General features: G+C 38.5%; 1 long non-coding RNA gene across 1 annotated transcript; it reads left to right on the forward strand.

Moving 5' to 3' along the window:
- Nucleotides 1-2,188: 2,188 nt before the first annotated feature.
- Nucleotides 2,189-9,958, forward strand: LOC149847027 (uncharacterized). Its single transcript, XR_016430334.1, has 2 exons — nt 2,189-4,079; nt 9,850-9,958. It is a non-coding gene; the product is annotated as an uncharacterized LOC149847027 (long non-coding RNA).
- Nucleotides 9,959-10,537: the final 579 nt, after the last annotated feature.

A 10,537-nucleotide genomic window follows, 5' to 3' on the forward strand; every position in this document is an offset into this window, starting at 1 on the left:
GACTTGCTTCCTCAATGTACGAGACAAGAGTCGCACATGACTCCAGCCTGAGGGTCATAGCTCGGTGTGTCAATGGGTCGGGTTTACCCGGACTTGACCTAGACCAAACCCTATAGGGTTCGAGTACGGTGATAAACAAGAAGAGCCGATTAAGACCCGTGTCTGAACCCGAAGGTTCAATTAATGCATGGATCCGGGTACAATTTGTGAAATTTTAAACCAGAACCGGGCCCAACCCGAGTTTCGATTAAGACCCACAAATTTTCAATGTAAAAATGATAAAAAAAAAATTTATTTTATCAGGTATGATCCGGGTCTGGTTCAAGTAGTTGTTCTCGGGTCCGGGTATGGTTTCTCTTATAGTGGACCCAATTAAACTCGATCGGGTCCAGACCCAATACCATACCCAAAATTTGGGTCCAAGTCTGGTTCCACCTGGGTCTCTAAACCAAACCCGACCCGTTGACACCCCTATTCACAGCAAACGGTATTAGTGTATTTTCAATATGAAAGAAGTTCGATTTTTATATGGAACATAAGTTTTGTATTTACCGGCAGTAAACTTCTGGTAAAGTTTGAGAAGCATGAAAGAATTAGAAAACATGATTTCATGCTTTAATTTGTAGCAAGCTACCTGAGTTGAGTGCCAGCTTCCAAGCTTTTTTAAAAGCGTCTGGTTACTACAGTTTTTTATAAAGAATGTGCTGACAATAATCGGGAGATGGTTGAGCCAAAGAATCAAAGTCGGTGATAGTGATACGACAGTCATGGTTTTGGAACAACATGGTGGTGGTTGTGGTGAAACCTGATGAATTCTTCCTAATGTTAGATAGTGATTGATATATATATGCATGTGGGTGTGAGTGAGTCAACCGACGCATTTCTAATTTACCAACCCCTCATGGCTTTTCAAAAGCACCATGGATCTTAAGGAATTCCACATATATAAAAGCCTTGAGCCCTTTTGTGATTTACGGATCTGTTTTTTACAAAAAACAATAAAGACAGCAACTGACAGGACTGTTATTTGGGTAGAGGATCCGAGCACCCCTCACCACCTGACCTGGATCTAGACCTTCTGTACTCCTTATAGGTTAAATGTATAATGCATGTTAAAGACAAAAGGCTTTTTGATATAGAGAGTAAGGAAAGGTCTACTTACCTCTTGTCTGTTCAGGCCAGCCGGGTAATATCAACTGATTGGATCAGTAATGCTTAATTAACCAGTGGCTCGAAACAAAGAAATAAATGAAAAGAAAGAAAACGAGAGAGGTAATATTTCATAGCCTCAAGGTTTCAAAATCAGTATGCAACAACAAAGGGGTGGCCTCTTATGAACCAAACAAAGAGTGTATCCAAGAAGTTTAGGTGCAAAAATAATCCATTTATTTCTTTGCATATTGCATCAGTTGAAACATGACCAAGCTCATGGAATCTATCATCCCTATCATAGACAATGTTTTTTTCAGGAACTTGGCCACCCAAAAATGTTGCATTTTCATGAGGATTCTCTATTGTAACTTTGGAATTCATGGACTTGGTTAGTTTTTAGGAACTTGGTCTCAGAAAAAAATGTTGGATTTCATGGACACCCTCATCTCTACTTTGGAGGTTTGGACTTGGAATTAGGGATGAAAATGGTTCGGATTCGGATCAGCTAAATGAATAAAAAAGTCAGATCCAAATGGGGTCAGAACTGCCAAATTAAAATCATAAATATGGTATACTGGGTCCGATCCTTTTTGCATCCCTACTTGGAATGGAGACACCCCAACCTACTTATTTGCACAAATGACCATGTTGGATTTATGGTGTTGGGACTCGAGTTAGGATATGGATCTTACAAATTAGCTAATTGGAACGTGTAGGGGCTCAAACCAAGGACCTGATTGAGCATCTTCAGATTGGGTGGATACACAGCCACAAGCAAACCGAACCTATCAACACACCCAACATCACATCTATGAAGGGTAAATTAACAGAGTAAACTTTAGCTAAGAGATAGAAAGAGTGAACCAACCGACTTGGCCAACTTTTTTGAGTTATTCCCTCAACCCGGTCCATGGATTGGGCAGCAGACATGGACTACATGTTTGTTGACTTTGAATATAAGGAGAATTCCATGGTGGTGATTCTTTCCATGTCATGAGTGGGATGCGATCGTGGATGCGTGCAAGATTTTTCCTCCTCTTACTATTCCTCTTCGGCCTATAAATAATTATAAATCTTAAGGAGACTTTCTCCTAATTGGCCTTCTTCTGAAGAGGGGATTCCTTCGGACGGCAGCAAGCGCTCTCCCTTTTCTCTTTTATCTATTCTTTGGAAAGGTGAAGGATCGCCTTTCTTTTTGTTTTTTGTTTTGTTAAATCCCCAATTACCATCTAGGTTTTGCTTAAGAATTCTACAATAAGCAGAAGAGTAGCCAATTCACCAAGATTCATCTCTTATCATTCAGGTGGCTTCTATAATTCTTCAATCCCTTTGGGTTTTCTGAATGTTTGGTTTCAATTGATGGTTCTTCGTTTGGCATGGTTTGTTGATACAGTTCCGTAGTTCCTATCTGCTTATTGTTGGAACCAACATGGCTTATTCTGTCGCCCAAACATATTGTCATCAATTGGGTAATCACAAGAATCATCAAAGCAATCACAGAAACAAGAAACACCAACACCCCAATTCATCGAATTCATCGTTTCATTCCCTATGCGATGGATCGCATGCCGTTGCCGTCGATGTCATAATCTTGATCCTCGTTCTTGGTGCTATTGGCTTCCTGGTCCTCCCTTATCTTAGATTTTTCTACCATGGAGTCTCCCAGGTTGTTCATGCCGCCGTCTCGATCGTCGTTGAAGAAGTTCGTCAAGCCCCATCCATTTACGCATCGGTGATTGCATCCTCGCTTTTGGTTTCCATTTCTCTTTGGGAGATCATTCGATATATGACCAGGAAATGCGACAATCCGAACTGCCGAGGCCTGCGTAAATCTGCTGAATTCGATCTCCAGCTCGAGCCTGAAGAGTGCATAAAGAATTCTCAGGCCTCGTCAAAAGATGATTTTGGTGGTAGAGGGCTGATTGAGTTGGGGGAGAAAAACAAGGATTTGGAAGAAGATCTCAGGAAGTTGGCTCCTCCCAATGGTAGAGCGGTTCTTATCTTCCGGTCAAAGTGTGGTTGTCCCATTGGCAGAGTCGAGGTTTGGGGCCAGAAGAAAAACTGCAAGATAAAGAAGTGAATTTCAGTAGACGCTGATCGAATTGTTTGATCGTTACTGATGCTTGCTCGATTGCTCTTCATCTCATTTCTTGATCAGTTAGTAAAGAGGAGATGGGTCTTTAGTATTTTCATTTTAAATTATCTGTTTACATGCTATTTCCGTATAATGTCTGTCATATAAAGAAACAATATGGACTATTTCATTCTTGAATCAAAATAACATATAGCTTCTTTGTTCGTTTGTCTCGGTTAGTTTCTCATGTTCTGTATTGATATGTGAATTGTGGGATTTGAATGTCAATTACCTTTTTTGAAGGCGTGGTGCTAAAATATTGGTTTGTCTGGGTAAGATCATATTCAGGAATTAGATGCTCTGGTGAACTGCGATCAAACAGAATTAAATATAAAACGCATGCTATAGCACTTACCGCCAAATGACAAGAATGAAGCATGAAATGTCCAGGTAGACATTTGTTCATGGTTTGGGATATATTTTTGCGTTTGCGTAAGGTGAATAACCTTCCCTGATTGTGCTTGTTATGTTTGGGAGCAGTTCCTTCATGAATGCATCTCTGCGGCTTTGCAGTGTAAAGTTCATGCATGCAGTTTACTGATACTCTCTGTAACATGCACAATAAGGGCTGCATATTGTGGATATCTTGATGCCTTGGTGTTGCCTGAAGATGCTCTGTTACTTATGTCTTTGCCTTTTCTGCAGGTCTTTCTGTTGAATCTGTTCTTTAGGTTATTTCAAAGATTTGTAAACAGGGATTATATAGTACATTAGTACCTGAGAGCAAACATCTGATTCTTTGCGACCATGTTCGAGCAAGTTTATTGCCCCTAGAATCTTTACTGTCAGAAAGGTATGAAATGTCACTCCTGCTAGATAATATTGATGGATGATAATAGTGAAATGGTGTGACGTTATTCATTGCATTTTGTGCATTTTGAATGATTTGTAATCTATAGCAGTTATATATTTTCTAATTTATTGCAGTCATGAGTGCAACGGTATCAGTTAAACAAGATTGATACACACAAGTTCAAATTTTGGTGATGCTCTTTTGGTATTAAACACTATCTAAAAAACTATCCTATATTTGAATTATCATCTAATCATGTCGCTGAACTATGGTGTAGACTCTAGAGTAAATTTTAGAGTAAGAAAGTAGCAGTGCAATCACTAAACTATTGAGCGTGGTACTATAACTACTTGTGTTGTTAGTAATTTGAATTTGTTGAAGCTAATTTCGTGGTGAATCACATGGATGATATTCTTCATAAGCCACACATATTGTCATAGCCTGAGGGTATTGATGAAGGATTAATTCATCTGTTAGTATTCAGAAATATATCTGGTGTCAGTGTTATAGGTAGAATAACCATCAAATAACCATTTTGGCATTGTGACCCAGTTGTATCCTGTGCATGCTCTCTACTTGCTAGAAAACCAAGAAACTAAAAATGTAAAACCAATGGAGACTTATGTAAGTGCTCAATTTATTGGATCTTTTTGAGCAGTTATAAAGACTGCAGCATAGACCAGAATGGACCCCATACTGTTGATAAAACATAGTCTTTTGAACATTTTCTACATGGTAGAAGTGAAAGGGACAAAAAAGGAGAATTTTTACTCCATGCCATGATAGTTAACAAATAAACCTTTTGGAGAAAGATAACATGTAATGAGCCTGATTAGAAGACCTAAACATTTTCTGAAGGATGAAAACAAATAGGTTTGGAAAGTTTCAAACAGTAGAGAGGTATCGTTTATTTTTGACATATGATCCACTGTTTATTTGCTAATATTCATTTCTATATCTTTAACTGATAAACTGTCACATGGACACTCCTACAAGGCCAAAGTGGCATTGGATGCAACATGAAACAGTCAAATGAGGGTTAGGTGTGGTTGATGTGCATCTGACTCTTTTTTGTCAATTTTTTTGGATTGGTCAACAAGACCGAGTCTTTTTCCTCCCCTTTTCTTCTGTGTTCCTGGTTCCTTTGGTGCTCCAACGGTGCACCTTGACAGTGCCTGACAAATCATAGTTTTACATAAAAAAAGATATGTTCCATGATGCTATCCCTAGCAAACAAACTATGCTGAACGCATCTCTGAGGTCAGATTGAGTGGATACAACTGGCACATGATTTTTTAACTAGATTGTACATATAGTAGACAGTACCACACACACACACAAACACTGCTGGTTGCTGGTTGTGATGTTTGCTGGTTGTATATATATATATATATATATATATATATATATATATATATATATATATATATATATATATATATATATATATATATGAAAACTGGAATATGTGATGTTTGCTGGTTGAACCAACAGTGGCTGTCCAATCTGGCTGGATCGGACGGCCACGTTTTTTCCCCTTCCCTCCCATCGCAAACACCTCCTAGTCCTACCCAAGCCCAATTCTCTCTTTCACTCCCCTTTCTCTATGGAGCACAAGCACTGCCAAACACCGCCAGCATTCGATCCACCACCACCACCACCACTGTGGAGGTTCCTCCTCCTTTCCTCCCTTCCTTCTGAGGACCACCACCACCTTCTTCACCCAATCTCCCTCCTCTGCTCACCTTTCTTCCTCCCTTCTCTTTGTCACCCAATCTCCCTCCGCTGCTTGCCTCTTTCTTTTCCTCCGTGGCAGCAAAACAAAACCCTATCCATTGCCGTTCCCCTCTTCTCTGTGTTCCCACTGCCCTTTTTGTGTTCTTAAGTGCAAGCACCACCAACCATGTTGCCCTTTCACCACCCACCACCAACCGTTTCATCCCTCCCTCTGCACCTTTTGTGCAATTTGCCGTACATTGCACCTTCTTTGCATGATGGTGCTCGTGGTCCTCCAAGGTGGTGGTCCTCGGAAGCACAACGCAGAAAAGGGGAGGGAGAGGGAGAAGGGAGTTGGGCTGTGACCTGTGGCATAGGAGGGGTTTGCATTGGGCAGGAAGGGGTAAAGATGTGGTCGTCCGATCCAACCAGATCAGATGGTATAGCTGCACCCTTACACCCATTTGCATAGCCTATGACACCGCTACACGGTAGATCGGTTGCCGTACCCGTGTCGACACGGGTACTGGTACTGGGCATAGTGCAGGTACGCAGCACTATGCCGGGTCGGGTCTAATGCATACTCTTTACCTCAGAAAAGAAAAAAAAAGCAAAATCGCCCCTCCCAAAACCCTCGACTCTCTCTCTCTCTCAACCTGGTCTCGCTCCCAGAAGCTAGAGGGGTTGGGGGAGGGGAAAATGAGAGAGAGGGGGGGGGGGGGGGTGGTAAGCAGAGGGGTTTGGGGAGGGGAAACGAGAGAGAGAGAGAGAGAGGCGGTGGGAGACTCTCCTTTCTACCGTAAACCATGCCCTTTCTTTATTAATTTTTTAAATTTTCGGACACCCCCCATCCTTTATTAACTTTTTACCTACACCCTCCTCCTCTATTCAAAATTTCATCCCTCTAACTCCTTTTTTACTAAAATCTCTCCCTCTTTTACTAAAAACTGCATTGGACCTACAAACTATTATTTGGATCTTGCATGGGACCTACACAATATATATATATATATATATATATATATATATATATATATTTATATATATATATATATAGATAGATAGATAGATAGATAGATAGATAGATAGAGAGAGAGAGAGAGAGAGAGAGAGAGAGAGAGAGAGTCGTGTCCCCGTACCCATATTTTTTTAAATTACCGTGTTGTACCCTCCGTACCCGTACCCAGGCGACATAGGGCCAGGTGACATAGGGCATAGCTCATGAATAACCTGTTGCATACCAAATTTGCTAAAGAGAAATGTTTATGTGGAACAAGTATAAGGGTCTACATGAGAGGCTGCGAAAGCATGGTGTAGATGTGCATACAGTATCAATCAATTGAAATGAGCAATATCTCATTACTCGCTCTTTTTTTGATGGAATTTACTCTTACAGGTATACATGGTCTGTTTAGTAGGGATTGGTATTGTGATAACCAAATTTCCATGTATGAGCAGATTGTTTGGGCAACTTGAAAATTGACAGCCATAAATGCACAAAAAATTCATGCTTAAAAACTTATAATTTTTGTGAAGAGAACATGATCTGTGTTGTGATAACTGGTTTTCCATGTATAAACAGATTTTTTGGGCAGCTCAAAAACTGGCAGCCATAAATGCACAAAAACTTCATGTCTTAAAAAACTATAATTTTTTGTCAAGAAAACATGATCAAGAGTTGATCCTTAATATATTGGCCATGCTGAACACATCCAGTTTCGATTGAGTCAAAACAACAACTCGCACTTATGAGTTTCAACTCATTAACACTATATGCACATCCGTACCAAAGCCTTTCCATTAGAGGTTAATAGCATAAATTATTAGCTATTTTTTCACATGAAAATAAGAAGGCTTCTAAACAAATTCTGTATCAGTAGGCAACGTGTCCTATGACATTTGCAACTTTGTAATCCTTTACGCTTGGAAGCGTCAGAAACTTATAATGTTGGGATGAAGGTTGTTAGGAATGGAAAGGAAAACAGGAAATGCCATTGGAAACCGAAGCAGGAAGCGAGTCTCTTTTAGGTTCATGTGAAATGGGATGCTAGTAAAAGAACAAGGAAACCATTGGGAAACATTTTGGAAGCACAAATGTTTAAAATAATAATGGTGTAATACATGGGCCTATAATGTTTTCTTTATCTTGTTTTTAACTCCTAGTCAATATCATTACAGAAACAATTTTACATATACAACAGTAATAATGAACAGAACTACACATATAAGAATAATGTGCATGCACAAATTATAAATTTACATAATCTTTATATGTTCATCATTATCCATGATGACTAAAAAGAGTCAACATAAGAATTTGTCATAAAATATTTTAATTCACTGATCAACTAAATGCAAGCAAACACATATTGCAGCTATTTATGTGTTTTTTGGCAAAACTAAAATGACAGTAAATATCCTCCTTAAAGTACTACAATCTTTTAAAATATAATCTAATGTAAAAAAACATGAAAGTATTTCTCAAATATATGTTGTTAAACAATATTCATATCATATATGTCGACATTTACCCAAGGTTGTTTGCACCGTGCCGTATCGTACGATACATATTGTTACTTTTGAAGTTTACGATATGATACACACTTGTATCACAATACGATACACACTTGTATCGCAATACGAGTGTGTATCGTACCCGTACGATACACGGCGTACCGTACGATACACGGCGTACCGTACGATACACGGCGTACCGTACGATACACGGCGTACCGTACGATACACGGTGTACCATACATGCACTTTAAAAAGGCTGAAAATTATTAAATACCTTTTGAGGGCCAACTTTTTCATTTGAGGCAATTAAAAGTGCATTTCCACCATTTGTTTCACCCAAAGAAGTGAGTTAAGGTAAAAAAAATGTATTTTCACCATTTTTCACTCAAGAAAGTGGGTTAAGATAAAAAAATCTTTATTATGAGTAAAATTACAAAGCTACTCCAAAAAAAATTGCCTCGGGAGGGCGCTGCCCCCGCCAGCTTACCGTGAAGTTGGATACACGAAATTTAATGATTTATATCAAGGTAGAAATCAAGCTCCACACTCTTCCAACAAAGATGGCATAAGATGATCCGACATGGCAATGAAGCAATCAATTAATGAGTGGAAACCGATTGAAAATCGAGTGCAATTATTGCTATAATATTTTTGTTTATGTAATATGAAATTATGAGTCTTGTGACATGTTCTTAATTGCAAGATATTTAATATTTCGCATTGTTCTTGTGAGATAGTTGATGTTTGACTATGTCTTTTGCAGCTCAGAGACATAAATGCTTCATTGGTGATTTTATTGTTGTATTTTGTACAATTCATCCTTATTTCATATGATATGATTTTTTTAGAATTTTTACTAAATTTTTATTAAAAATTTATGATGTGTTTACGATACGATATGGTGTTACTATTGGCCCGACCAATACGGGTAACAATACGCTACTTACAACCTTGCATTTACCCCTTACATGGGGACTCTCATTTCCATAGGTTGGGAAGCTGGTATCCTTTTATTCTTTTACAGAAGAAACGTTTCCTATTGGTTGGATTTTTTTGTGTGAATATGTTTCAAGATGCTGCAATTTGGAATTTGGGAACTGTTTCCCCAGGAAATGTGTTTCCCATGCATAGGTAGCATTTCCAATAGCTGTAGTTGGGTCAATAAAGGTAATATTTGGTCTTTTGAACATGACATTTGCATTGTTTCACGTATCATGTTAACACTAAATTATTCTGATGTTCTTGGTGTACCAAGTATGAGAAGCTAATGGGGTATTCTGTTGATACAGATGAGCATTCTAGAGTTTTAAACCATTTATTATTTCCATAGATAAGTTGGATAAATTATGACTTTAGCCCAGTATTTCAGTAGCATGCCATACTAATGAAAATTATGAACTTCATATCAGCGATAGTTGTCATTAACTTCAAAAAGTTTTTCAAATTAGGTATTTGGATGTACAAAGATCCGAATAAATGTTGGTTTGCCTTCTGCTGGTTGTATCGCTTATAAATTCTTTTCTTTGTCATTTGGCAGGTATCAAGAAACTGGAAACTTTCTCAAGATACTAATTATCTTTTCTAACTTATTGTATATTATATTGGATTTTCAGTTACACAAAAATGATAGTGTCATTTTTTACAAAGCTACATGTGCTAAATTGCTTATGTTAATAACCATTCAAAATGCATTCAAAAAGAAAAAATAGCCATTCAAAGGATCTTAGGTCTATGGAAAATGGATTTCTAGGATTTTTTTTGAAGGATTACAACAACAACAACTACTACGCCTTCATCCCAAAACAATTGGGGTCGGCGATATGAACCAACAAAGAAAATCATTCTGGGTCTTCCACATGAATCCTTCTCCTCCATTCATTTCTATCCAATGCCATGTCCTCTGTGAGGTTCAAAGCATTCATATCCTTTGCTATCACTTCCATCCATGTCTTCCTAGGCCTACCCCGACCTCTTTTAACTAATATATTTTCCCATTTCTCCATCCTTCTAACTGGAGCATCATTAGGCCTTCGTCGAATATGTCTAAACCATCGTAAACGATTCTCTCTCATCTTATTTTCAATGGGTGCAACGCCTACCTTCTTACGTATCTCCTCGTTCCGAATCTTATCTTTTATTGTATTTCCACACATCCATCTCAGCATACGCATCTCAGCTACACTCATTTTTTGAATATGATGTCTCTTGGCAGCCCAACATTCCGT

The sequence above is a fragment of the Nuphar pumila genome, chromosome 2 (genome assembly GCF_984573655.1).
Source record: "Nuphar pumila chromosome 2, dmNupPumi1.hap1.1, whole genome shotgun sequence".
Taxonomy (NCBI): domain Eukaryota; kingdom Viridiplantae; phylum Streptophyta; class Magnoliopsida; order Nymphaeales; family Nymphaeaceae; genus Nuphar; species Nuphar pumila.